Source organism: Equus przewalskii, chromosome 4 (genome assembly GCF_037783145.1).
Source record: "Equus przewalskii isolate Varuska chromosome 4, EquPr2, whole genome shotgun sequence".
In the NCBI taxonomy this organism is placed as follows: Eukaryota; Metazoa; Chordata; class Mammalia; order Perissodactyla; family Equidae; genus Equus; species Equus przewalskii.
In genome coordinates, this window is record NC_091834.1 from 73,908,214 (window position 1) to 73,921,141 (window position 12,928).

Sequence of the window (12,928 nt, forward strand, 5' to 3'; positions counted from 1 at the left end):
ATACAGTTTCAAAGCTGGATTCAAATTTGTCGGTAACTAGTAACTAGGAAACTTCAGAGCTAAAAATACATAATAGATTATTTGGATTTATAATCTATTTTATTTTCCAGTTTACACTGGCTTTTCTGGATCTTTCTACCACTTTAATTTTTTTCTTTTATATTTTTATCATGACACACAAACTCAGAAAACCTGTTAAGGCAACTACATAATGCAATCTAAAAATCCAGTTAACACATTGCTATGGAAACCAGGAAATAGAAACAGCACTCTAATCATGCCTTTGGACAACTATGGCTAATTGTGTGTGTGTGCGTGTGTGTGTGTGTGTAAATTCATTGGTTTATTCACCTTCTGTTGAAGTTGGTACTGAACCCCAAATCTATAATCGATTTGCCCATAAATAGACCCAGTGCCCTCCAACCAGTAAATCAGCCTTTTACTATGAACTGTAGTCATTGTTAAATCATGCCAGGTGATGTCAGGAAAACTTCGGTAGGACTGCGTTGTCTGTTTACCCGGGACAGACTGCGGCCTCTTGGCCCGGTGTGAAGCACACCTGACTGGGACTTGAGGGCTGGGTTCTAACGTCTCCTCTTTTACTAACCAGCTATGGGACCCTCTCAGGCACTCAGTTTCCCCATCTGCAAAACGCTTCAAGGCAGAGTTCTAGTACAATATTATGTAACAGGAACTTTCCTTTTCCATAAAATTGGGGAATTATGAGGTAATCTCTCTTGAAAATTGTAATTGTTCTATGTAGTCCCCAGTAAAGTGCCTGGCATATAATAAGATCTCAGGAAAACCGTAACTACTCCTACTGTATTTCCTTATTTTTCATTCTCTACTAAATAATTCCTGAACCTGCACAATGTCGTTTTGTCCTGCGACAGTCGATAACTACCAGATGCCCGCATGTGTCAGGGCCTTCTGAGAGTCAAACGGGACAATGACACGTCCTAGCAGGCAATGCTCTTCCTTAGATCCTGTTACCTTTGAGTGTCTGTGTTCTCCAGAAGGTTTATGTCAATTTCTATATTCAGACATGTGAGATATAAAAAGTTATCCTAATACAATGCACTAAGCCACTAAAACCCTTTTTTTACAAAGCATCATAAGATTTCAACATTCAAGAATTAAACTTTTGTTCTGTTTTGCTTGTTCATTGCTGTTTGCCTAGTTATTTAATCAGCCTGTTTCCTGCTACGGAAAAAAAAGAAGAAAGAAAGAAAACGTTAAGAAACTGAAGTTTCCTCAGGGTTAAACTCCCGTGTTGTTCTTCCTTCCAGAAATTCGAGTTATGATAGTACGGGATCATGGTTACGCAAGGAAATCCTGGGGACAATTCGTGCATCCACTCCTACCTCCGCCCCGACAATGCACGCCTTGTTTCGGCCCTGCCCGGATCCCTCGGTCCCGGGGCAGCGCCCGGCGGCCGCCGAGCCTCGCGCCTGTCCCGCCGGCGGCGCGCGGGCAGAGCGGAGTGCGCGCCGAGGACGCTCGCCGCGCGAGCACCAGGAGGGGGAGACTCGGTCGCGCCGCTCTGCGGCGGGGCTCCCAGCAAACTGCCCGAGCTCGGAGAGGCGAGAGCGCGCAGCCAAACGAGAAACTTCTCCCCCGAGAAAGTTTCACCTTGCGGGGGCGGGGGCGGGGGCGGGGGCGGGGCAGGAGGAAACGCGACCCCCGCGGGGCCAGGCGCGGCGCGCGGGCGGCAGGAAGGGCGGGGGCCGATTTCCCCCTCGGGGTGGTGCCGGTCCGCACCTCAGCGGTCCCTGGACCCGCGGACCAGGCAGGCGGGCGGACGGACGGTGCGCCGGACAGACAGACACGTGCTGCGGCGGGCGGGCGGCGCGCTGGGGCGCCTGGCCGTGCCTCCAGCCTGGACGCGCCCGGGCCCGCGCCGATGCCCGGCTGAGTCACGGGCCGGGCAGCTCGCGGGTGGGAAGGGGCGGGGGGAGCGGCCGGAGAGCCGACGGGGCGCTCGGCTGGGCCCGGCGGCAGGTGACCCGGAGGTTCTCGCCGCCCGCAGCGCCCCGAGCGCTCTGTGAGCAGATGCGGAGCCCAGCGCAGGGCGCGAGCCAGATGCGGGGCGACAGCTGACTTGCTGCGAGGAGGCGGGGAGCGCGGAGCGCGCGGGTGGTCCCGGCGCGGCTGACTTCTCGCCCGGCCGGGTCCTGGCACTGCAAGGTAAAACTACAGCCCCTTCGGATCCCGTACCCACCCCTCGCCCCAGCGCTTCTGCTCTCTTTGTTCCCTTAAGAGACCCGACTACTGCTCCAGAGGACAAGACCAGGGAGGTGGGCGAGAGTTTAGGGGCTTCAGCAACTGAAGGATTGTGCCCAGGGGGGAGGTCGAAGCTAGAATGGGGCTTTTCGTTTTAGGGGGTCGCTTCTGACGGCCGCCTGTATGACTGGAGAGAGAGGGGCGCTGGGGTAGAGGGGGTTGTATGACTGTTATGGCCGGGCAAGTTTCAAGGCTGTGATCTGACTCAGCCCTTACAAAAGGGATCCGGTCACCCAGTCCCAGGGTGATGCAGCCGGCAAGGTTCGGGCCGCCGAGCGGTTTCCTTTTCCCAGCTCTCCTTTATCTGTATTACATGGGGGTTCTTCTAAGGGGCAGGTGTTTCTGTGAAGTTCTGAATTCTTCATTTCTAGCAAATACACAGGCTTGTGATTCATCGTTTTCAATCGTACCTTCTCTCTCTGCTGGGGCTCTGTGAACGACATCTGTCTTACTGGGTGAAGTAGATTATAACCAGAGGTCAGCAGTCTGGCTTGTATTGGTACTGACCCAATAATTAAAGCACCAGCGAGAGTATTTTCACCAACCATTGCCAATGCAGAATTTACTCCGAAGTAAGGTTTCCCGTTTCATACCTTTTATGTTTTAAGAGTCATTTACTCGTTTGACAGTTGAAGAGGATTGCAGTGGCTCACACATGAATAGTTGCCCAGTGTATTTTACCTTATCACCGTTTTATGTTCAAAGGAGCCCTGGGGCAGAATGAAATATTGTCAACTCTCTTAGGCAAAATAATCGGGATACTTTAATTGCCAAGTTAAGATGGTCGATGAATACGAGAGGATTGTAAAAACTGACATTGGAGAGAATATGGACTATCTGGACCCTCTCCTGAATGTTAAGAAGACTGTTCACATTTTGTAGAGTTTATGCTGTGGTGGAGGTTTATGCTGTCATTTTCATCAGCCAGACACATGCGCATTGCCATGCAAATGGATTCAGAAAAACATTATTTTCCTTTATAGCTAAACTATTATAGCTGACTAATGAATTTTGTCTGCATGAGGATGATCTGAAAATGATGTACATCATGTTTCTCTGTGCTACTGGGCATAAATTGTGCTTTTATGTAAACTGTAAGTGATGCTTGGATTATTTACAGGTACAGAGCTTTCCTTTCTGGCTCTAAGCTTATTGGGCTTTGTTTTAACATGTAAACTTCCATAGTGGAACAGAAGTGAGGTGCTTTGGTTCCAATCATAGACTGCAAGTCTGTGGTGTATTCACTGTTCATTCTTTTTGAATGGCTGAATAAGACAGGTAAAATTTACGTCACTCATAAGAAATTTTTGTAGTACCAAAAATGTGTCTGATTGCCTATAAAATATACTGGTGTTTAAAAAATTCTGTTCAGGTTTCAGACTTAACAGTGCATAAGCCTATAGTTATTAACCTAAGTATATTTTGATTTTAGTATGATGGAATTTATGGCATATAAAAGATGACCTGCTGACTACTGCTTTTTCAAAGATGGCTTTGTTCTTAATACATCGCAGTAGAGGTTTACATTAGATGTGCACTCGGTGCCTTCAGAATTAGTGGATAAGGTTTATCTGAATGATAAAGATGTACAAGGTTAACCACAGCCAGTCAATATGAAAGCTCATAAGTAGTATTTTCATGACTTTTAAACCTACAATAAAAGAAAAATGACACTTTTCTAAGCATGAAAAATACCCTTATCTTATAAATTCCTTTTAAAATTATATAAGCATATGTCCCACTATAATCTTGAAATTTTTAAAAATTTATTTCAATGAGTTAGACTAAGAAATACATTTCAAACATCAATTTCTTTATCTGTTGATTAAAAAAATAGTCCAAAATAGCATTAGTCTAATTTTCCTTTGACAAATGTATATAATATCCTCAAATAAACTTTTTCTCAAACGTGGTCATCTCAGAACAAAGTGAATAACTCAAGCGGGCTAACAGGACACACCCCTTTCTGTAATTGGCTGCGCCAGTGCCTATGGTGACACATCCATGATGTGTACACAGCTCCCTGCACATTCAGAGCTGCTCCCAACTCTCTGCCCCTTTCTTCCTCATCCCTTTCCCTTGGTTTGGTCAGAGCTGCTCCTAAGCCCTTCTATGCTTTTCTCCATTCCAATTTCATGGTTTCTTCTTCACTGTCATTAGGCTTAATGCTTCTCACCAGAACCATCTATGCTTTGTTTTCCCACCATCCATAATATTCTCTGTGGTTGTTCATGGAATAGCAAATTTCCTAATTGTGCCACCTTAAGGGGAGAAAATATGCAGAAACTCCAGGGCTGGGCAGGTAACCTCCTTTACTTCCATAGTGTGTGTTGAAACTGGTGTCTTTGACTCTGAGCCTTCAGGGCAGAGTTTCTTCAAGGGCTTTGCTCATTGGAACATAGTCACCTCTTAGTAATAAATGGTTGATATACTGACTGTTGTCAACTCAGGATCACTTTAATTCCCTGTTCTTAACAGACGCTGAGTTGCTGCCAGGCCCACATTTGCCTCACCGAAAATAGCTGAGGATTGTATGTTGAGCATCATATCTGTTTGGTACTAGGGGAACTTTTTTTTTTTTTGAGGAAGATTAGCCCTGAGCTAACTACTGCCAATCCTCCTCTTTTTGCTGAGGAAGACTGGCCCTGAGCTAACATTCGTGTCCATCTTCCTCGACTTTACACATGGGACGCCTACCACAGCATGGCTTTTGCCAAGCGGTGCCGTGTCCTCACCTGGGATCCGAACTGGCAAACCCCGGGCCGCCGAGAAGTGGAACATGCGAACTTAACTGCTGCGCCACCGGGCCGGCCCCTAGGGGAACATTTTTAAAAAGAAAGAAATGAAATCTCTGCCCTTGAAGAGTTTACAATCTACATATACAGATAAATGTCACACGTAGACACTAGAACCAAGATCCATAATTATTAAGGGGACATCACACAAGAATGACAATGTTAGAAGTCATCCTGTTTGCTGTTAAATAATAGAAATTTTTTAGAAATCAAAAATTTCGAACTTAGAGACCTCTTAAAATTTTCAAGCTGTTTCTGAGTATATCATCTTTCTGATTGTACAACAATCTTACAAGATAGACAAGGCTGATATCAAAATCTTGACCTCCCCGTGTTATAGACAAGGAAACTGTGTCCCTGAGCCTGGCCCTCATAATTCAACAGCACCACACAGCCTCTGCCCAGACATCAGTGAAGGTTGGCTATCTGATGCATTTTCCACTGAGAAATAGGTTGGGATTCTTAGGTTAGTGATAAATGATGACTAGAACATTTCTAGTCTCTGGGGTTTTTCTCACCTTCTCTTTCTCCAGTTCTCTTTTTCTCTCTTTCTCATTGTAGTAAAGCATACCAAGAAAGGCTCCATTCATATGTGGGGGACATTCTCCCATGATCAGATTAAGAGCTGTGAGTAATTTTGTAATCTATTCCTCTATCAGAAGGCCCATTCTCACATATCTCTCCAGCTGTGTTTAACAGTTTAGTATATTCCCCTTGGGATTTGTTTCAATAAAAACATTCAGTAAAATCAGACTGCTTTGCTTCTCAAGGGACAAAATAAAGTGTTTTTATAAGCTATAAAACGTAATTGAGAGAAAAATCACATGTGTGGCATTTATAGAAGGAAGTGTAAGCACAGTGACATAAAAAAACAGCTAACTGGCTAATCGCATACCTGGGTATACATATTTCTTCTGTGATTGTATAAATTTGTGCAAGTATGTTTATGCAGGTTACTCCTGTTGTTTTAATTTCTGTAATAAATTATGTAGCTGTAGGGCCCCTAGAAACTATGTAAAAGCTTATGAGCCGCAGAAATTATGTAATGGTCCGTAAGATTTGAAAATGTGTTTCTCCTAATATAAGGAAGAGCAATTATGAAATGTGGTCAGAGAATCACGGGTTCTAGTGAAAGCCTGGTTGCTGTACTCTAAGAATGTGATTGTGGATTTAGCCAATCAGCATAATTTGTTGTGCACCTACCAGGCATAATTCTAGACTCCGGCAGTGCAGCAGAGAATAAAACAGACAAAAGTCTCCAACCTCATGATGCTGTGTTCTGTGTTGAGGAAGGCAAACAAACAAAATACATAAATAAAACGTGATGTATGTGAGGTGGTGGTAAGAGCTACAAGGAAGCATGAAAAGTGGTGAAGGGGAGTAGGGACTTGTCAAGGATAAGAAGGGGTCGAGTGGAGATTGAAAAATTCAGTAGTGGAGTCAGAGAAAGCCTCTCTGCAAAGGTGGCCTTTGAGCTAGAACCTGAAGGAGACAAGAGAAAGAGCCATGTGGATATCTGGAGCAGGGCTTCTATTTTGCATTCCTCAGGAGTACCACTCTCATTTTGTTTTCTCTAGAAGTGTGCAGTGCACAGCCTGCACAGCTGTATATGGAGTCCCTGTTTTTTATGAGAAGGACCTAGACAATGCCTGTCAAAGTTCACTGGGAAGGAGAGAACACATGATATTTTCCTGCAGTTCCCTGGTCCCATCCCCACACCCTATCTCTGATTGGGGATATTGCTCCACTCAGACAGTTTTCCTTCTTATTTTCTATACTGTGAGCCTGACCCACTGGGATTTGTTGAGAATAATACCCATAGGTTTTGTCATGGATCCCTTCCATAGTATAAATCTGGAGACAGCAAAGGAGGCAATTGCTGATGATATACAGCTTCTGTCTGCTGTGCACTTCTTTCTTTCCTTCTCTCTCTCCTTTCCTTTCCCTCTCCAGTGTTAAACCACTGTGTTGGATTTTCTTCATCTTTTTTTCCTTCCCCTTTATGCCCTGTCTATATCCTGTATCAGATTTGCAAACAGGTACCTAAATGGGTAAAACTAACCCTTTCACTAGGGACTGACGGTCTGCTCAGAAAAAGCCCTGCCTAAGAGGAGCAGCCACCACTTGGCATCATCGAAGTTGCCATGAGGTCCAGTGTGTGGCATGGGCCCATGTGGTGTTGTCTTTCAAATCTTCAGGAGAAGCTAGACTCTCTCAATTTTAAAATATTGACTCAGCATCTTTAAAACACTGTGCAAGCTAGAGAGACAAAATGTCTGCAGGCCAAATTTGGCTCCTGGTGGTTGTCCTTTGCAATCTTGGCCCTGACCATACCTGCCAAGTGGTCCCCTGTGTCACCTTTAGGTGCTGTTGAATTTAGCAGTATGCATGGCCAAAGGCCCCAGGACCGCTTCTGCAAAGTATTCTATCTTCTTGAGTTCTTAGATATTTTTCCTCTCTGGAAAATTAGCTTAGCAATTTAAAAAAGAAAAAGATGTTTTATAATTCATCATCTGTTGGCGTATACTTATTTTTCTAAACTCATCAGCCCACAGTGTTTCTATCAAACTATGTATGTTTCTAAACTAAAGGGTAATCTAGTTATTTCGTTCTTAAACTGAAGCAATCATTTTCTGAAACCTAAATTCATCATAACTTTATATGTAGATTTCATATTTCATTTCCAAGTTCTCATTCAGAATGAACTCTCTTTTTGCAATACTGGTGCTTTCCTTGTTTTGTTTTTTTTAGATCTGCCTGAACTTCATCAGTTGTTATTCCTTGACCATTGAAATTCAAAACGTTCACTGTGTTGGTTTCCAGTGCCCTTTAAAAGCCATCAGATCAGTGTTGCAATCTATTTTTCCAAAGGAATGAAAGCTCACAGGTTGTGCACTAACTTGTTCCCTTTAATCCTAAAAACTCAGTGAAAAGCCCAGGCTAGCGGCCTTCTGGAAGGCCGATGTGTTAGAATGGAAGATTATGTACTGTATTTCTTCCTACTATTTTAAATGCAAATATAATGATATATCATGAAACACTGCACATATTAAGATCAGTGGCCTTTTCCTGCTCTGAAATGATCTCGTGTTCCCCAATAATTGGAAATCTGCGGCAGCACCTAACATCTCAGGTCCCATTTTGAAATTGTGTGTAAAAACAATAATAATAATAGAGAAATTAAAAAGTACTCTAATTGTTCTCTAAGACCACAGGATGTTTCTGATTTTTAATATTTTATTGAAAATATCAAGAAGAGCACTGAAAGCTGGAGACCTTTGAAATAATGTAGGCTTCACAGGCAGAGAAAGAGAGAGGTGGAGTGAATTTGTTTAGCAGAAGCAGGTTGCCTCCTTTGAGGCCAGATCATGTGGGAAGGCAAAATCCAGCCAAGTTCTGGGTCCATAAGACAACACCAACTATCTTTAAAAAGAAGTTTTGGCTTTGCTTGGGACTAACATATGTGTAGACCAACTTTTTAGCTTTTAAAATTGAAACCTAGGGGTCTTTTAAAGGAAATTTAATCCATGTGTTTTTGATTCTCTAAATCCTAAATCATTACCCATAAACTGTATGTCTCTCTAAGCTCTTTGATGTCTAAGAAATCTTTGAAACCGTGGAAGGCCCTTTTTGTTCCAGAAAAATAGGAAGTTGGTTTTCACTAAGGGTCAGTAAACAGCATCTTCAAAAATCGAAGTTAGTTCTAAAATCCTGCAACCATGACAGAATGGATGTTTGAATGAGTGCTAATGCATTCTTCTGATGCATTGTGGAAAATATAAGTATTTTTGAAGACCTTGCTTACCAATAGTATTCAATCGTAATCTTTACTAACCCCAAGGAAATTATTTTGGCACCACTCCTCTTTCTACTGTAATGTAAATATAAAGTCCAAATATTTATCATTTTGTCTTGGCACACAGTAGGTACTCAGTAAATATTTTGTTGAATGATGAATGGCTTTTTCTTCTTCCCGGAACCTTTCAGCTAATGTCAGTCTTTCCATTCAATATCAATACCCATCTGTCATGTCTTGCAATGAGATCTATTCCGAGTCAGTGACCTGGTTCGACAAATTTTAAAAATAAGCCACCTAACGAAATATATGACATTTATTGAAATTCATCCTGTACCATGAAGCAACTGCCTTGCAAAGAGTGCTGAAAATAAGAAGGAATTTCTAGGCTAATTTGATTAAATATTCAGTTGTTACCATATGCTTTCTCAAAATTGATTTTTTTTTTCCATTAAATGTTCTTGCCATTCTTCCTCGCACCTTGACGTGCTTACTGATTGAAAGCTATACACAGAAAAGGGCAGGTTGTTTGTATCTATAAGCAGGTTCACACAGGCTTAGAAAACATAATGCTGTAATCATAAGTTGCCATAATATAAGAGGGGAGAGAGAGAGGTACTCAACAATGAGTCGTGTTGGGTTTTACTCCAAATTACACAGATGACACATCTTTGACTCTATTATGTGGAGAAAAACACCTTCTTACTGTAGTTAGATTTCCTGTTTGTGAGTGTGTATTTTCTGCTAACTAGACTTCCCATGTAGACTGGCACAAATAGGTAGCTTGAAGTGCAGTTGAAATGCATGTGATTAGAGTCCCAAGTGCCATGGAGGCAGCAACTCTTCTCTAAAAGAAAGAAAGTGGTAATAGAAGAAGGCGTAGTCCTGAAACATGCGAATTGAGATCTTTCTTGATACCATGCTGTGAATTTCTAACTGCTCATCACATTTTGTCCTCAGAAAACCTTCCTAATCAAAAGTGTATTGTTTCCATGTGACATCAGGAGGCCAGAATTTGGCAATTTCTTAAGTCTTGGTGTGGAGAAGAAGGAAAGTTGTCTTATTATGGACTTGAAATAGAGATTCTCTTAGGTGAACCTGGAGGTGTACTGAGTATGTCTACCATCATTAAAGCTTGTTTTGAAATTTAATTTTAGATAGCTCTGTATAGGGAGTAATTTACTTATATAATTTTGACATGCTTAATTTTTATTTCAATGGTTGACCAAACCATTAGTAATAATCATGTATCAGTGTGTTTGTACACGTTCCTACTTAGATGATTTTCTAAACTTCAATTAATAGGTCTCACGGTTTGATAAATGAGCAGTCAGATGCCTCTATATTTTTACATTTTGAAAAATGTAGTTCAACTTCAATTTTTCATTTTAACTCTCATGTCACAGATATAGAAAATAGATAATGAAGGAGAAGACCTGGAGGTTTTGATGGGGTATTGGATCCGTGAGGTTACGGGAGGGGAGAGGTAGGTGGACATGCTGGAGAGTCGTGGGCTTGGGTGCGTTGCAAGTCATGAAGAGAGTGTCCCATTAGGAACCAGGCTGCCACCTTCCAAGTAGGAAGAAGGCTGGTCAAAACTGGGTGGGGATCAAGGGACATCCACAGGAAGATGGCAGAGCTTGTGATAAGCAAAGCCTAAACTTCCTCCATCTCTGTCACATGTGGTTTGATATGGGGAGACCCTAGACTGTCATCTCTTCATTCCTAAATCAGACCTCTTAGTCTGTCCTTCCCTCAGCTACCAGGAGGAATGCAGGATTCTGGAGCAGGAGCAGAAAGAGTGTCGGAGTCATGCCCTAAGCACTCTATTAGCTTCTCGCAAACACTCAAATGAAATTTCATTTTCTCAAAGGAAATCATAGTATTAAAAGAAAAACCACACAATCTTACAAATGTTTTACACTATTATCATGACTGTATTCATTTTCTAGTGGATCAGAGCATTCTAATGCATTTATCACTGTTGGGACCAAAAGTCATGACCCTAAAAACTATAATCCATAATTACTTTCCATTAGAATATCATCTAGTGTAGATGTGTATTAGTTTTTCTTGCAGATATTATCTTCAGGCCGTTTCTTTGGACCTTGATTATACAGAGTTCATGCTGGCGTGTGCATTGGAGTTGCATTTTTCATGTTCTAAACACAAACTCAGACAGTGGTCTGAAGATTCGTGGAAAGCTCATATCAGGGCCTGCCTTCCCTTCGTGTCTTTTTCTCCTCTGAGGGTCTTAGGTGGCCTGTTATCTCACTGGCCTCACGTTCAGGCAGAATCCCTCCAGCTCCTACAGGGGCTACACTGTCCAAAGTGAGCTTATGGTCCAGCCACTATCTAGTTAACACAAAGACACCAGACAAATAGAGTCATTTAGGGCCGGTGGGAACCTTTGGGCTTAACATATTACCCTAGCTGTTTTTCTTTAATTGAGTGTAAAATAGTACAACAAATATTTTAAGTTCTATTGAAGTGTATAAAGAAGCAGCCAAGGCAAAGTTTGTTGACAGGAAAAAGGTTCCTCCTAACAGAAATCGATATGCACTTTGGACTTTTCAAAAATTCACTTTCTATCATGGCAAAGTTAAGATACTTCTAAATTTTATTTCACTCTCATTAACACATGCTGGGATTGTTCATTGAAATCTGTATGTCGAGGTCCAGTGATTTTAAACATTCTTCTGGTCTTCATAGAGCTTACCAAAAAAAAATTGTTCTTTAAATCATCAGAAAAGTGCAGATAAAACCCCGGACAGTTTCATTAACGACAATGAAAGGCGACAGCCCTTGAGTCTATGTCATAAGTTGATTAATTACTTTCCAAATGTTATTAAAGATTCTGAATGAATAACTAGACGGGTGTTTAGGATCAAGGCTCGCTCACAATTCCTAAGTGGGTTTTAATTTTCAGAGTTAGATGATCATTATGTATGATTCATTTCTTTAACATCTTTGGACTGTTGGTTTTATTGGAAAGAAAAGAGAGTATCTACTTCAGTGTTTTTCTTTTTCCTGAAATTATTCCTTGCAGATTTCAATAAAACTGATTTTGAAATAAAATAATCAAATGCTGGCATTTCCTCTTAATAAAGGCCCACAGATCTGATGAATTATGTAAAAATTAGAAGGAATTCACTACACAGGTCATGATTATGGAATTATTTAATTCCCAAATCTGCCTTGCTGACTGCTTGGACACTCAATGAGAACAGGCATTGTATGTTAGGATGAGTATTACCTCGAGCAAACTTTTATTCTTGTTTTGTTCATTTCCCATTTTCCCCATCCCCATTACAGTGATTTCAAATTTCCACCATTCTGTCAAGCTCTTGAATCTCTTTGGCTCCCCTCATTCTTAGTGTAATATGTTTTTGTAGTTTAGACAGTAAACAGAAGCCCATATGGTTTCCATGTCACCCATTGTTATCTCCCTGCTTCTGTCTCAAATGATAAAGTGGACTTTTCAACCTATGGTCTTGATCCCATCCTTCCCCACCAAATCGAGCACCCTGCTCCATCTATCCCATCCTCCCTACCCACCCCTCCTATCTTTTGAAATCTCCCTTACCTTTTTTCATTCAGCCCTTACTCAACTGGCTGTTTCTTCTAGAAAGAAATAAAACACATATGTTAGACATTCTGATAGGTCTTTAATACACAGTTATCTTAAGTATGCACTCCTATTTCTACCTTAGCCTTTAAATAAAGAATTCTTCAAAATAAGTTTCTAAGTCATTTTCTCTATTCCCATTCATTCCTTAACTCATTCAACTCAAGCAGTCTGTTCCACACTCGCAAGAAAGTGTCCTCACTCTAATCACCGGTAACCTCCTCTTTGCCAAATCTGATGGATATTTTTGTTTTTAATCCCACTTGATCCCTCTGTGAAATTTGGCACTACACATACATCTTGCTCCTCCTTTCTTGAAATTTCTTCTTTAGCTTCTGAAATACCACTCAAACTCTTCCTTTTACCTTTAAAGTTTAGATTCTGGTCTTTATGGATCCATCTGAATGCCTCCTTTCTACTTACTGA

General features: G+C 41.7%; 1 protein-coding gene across 2 annotated transcripts in view; it reads left to right on the forward strand.

Moving 5' to 3' along the window:
* The first annotated feature begins 1,819 nt into the window (after window positions 1-1,819).
* Window positions 1,820-12,928, forward strand: part of MET (MET proto-oncogene, receptor tyrosine kinase) — a 112,785-nt gene continuing 101,676 nt past the window's right edge. For both annotated transcript variants that reach the window (XM_070616352.1, XM_070616353.1), the window contains exon 1: window positions 1,820-2,187. The gene's annotated coding sequence lies outside the window, so the exon portion shown is untranslated. The remainder of the gene's footprint in view (window positions 2,188-12,928) is intronic.